Raw genomic sequence first — 366 nt, 5'->3', positions numbered from 1 at the left:
AAATCCACATACATTTAAATATCGAGAAGCCTCGTGTCCCCTTTGTGCTAGGCTGCATTTCGGATTTTATTTGAATTCATAATAGAACGAGGTCTCTGATTGATACATAATGTACTTTGGACCAAGAAAAAGTTTTATAAACATATTTATGAAAATGTTTGATTATTCTAGCGATCGATGACAATTCTTGAAGCTGATATCAACTGTGTGACAGGCAATGTATTTTTTCCTACTCAACATTAAAGTATATATTTACAATCAAAACTGAAGTTATTTCCTGTCAGTTGCGATAATAATGTAATATTCCAAGACGATTTGTGAAATGTATTTCCTCGCCTGACAGAAACTAAACCTTAATATGGCCAT

This window comes from Ostrea edulis, chromosome 2 (genome assembly GCF_947568905.1).
Source record: "Ostrea edulis chromosome 2, xbOstEdul1.1, whole genome shotgun sequence".
NCBI lineage: Eukaryota > Metazoa > Mollusca > Bivalvia > Ostreida > Ostreidae > Ostrea > Ostrea edulis.
This window is presented reverse-complemented; position numbering follows the sequence as displayed.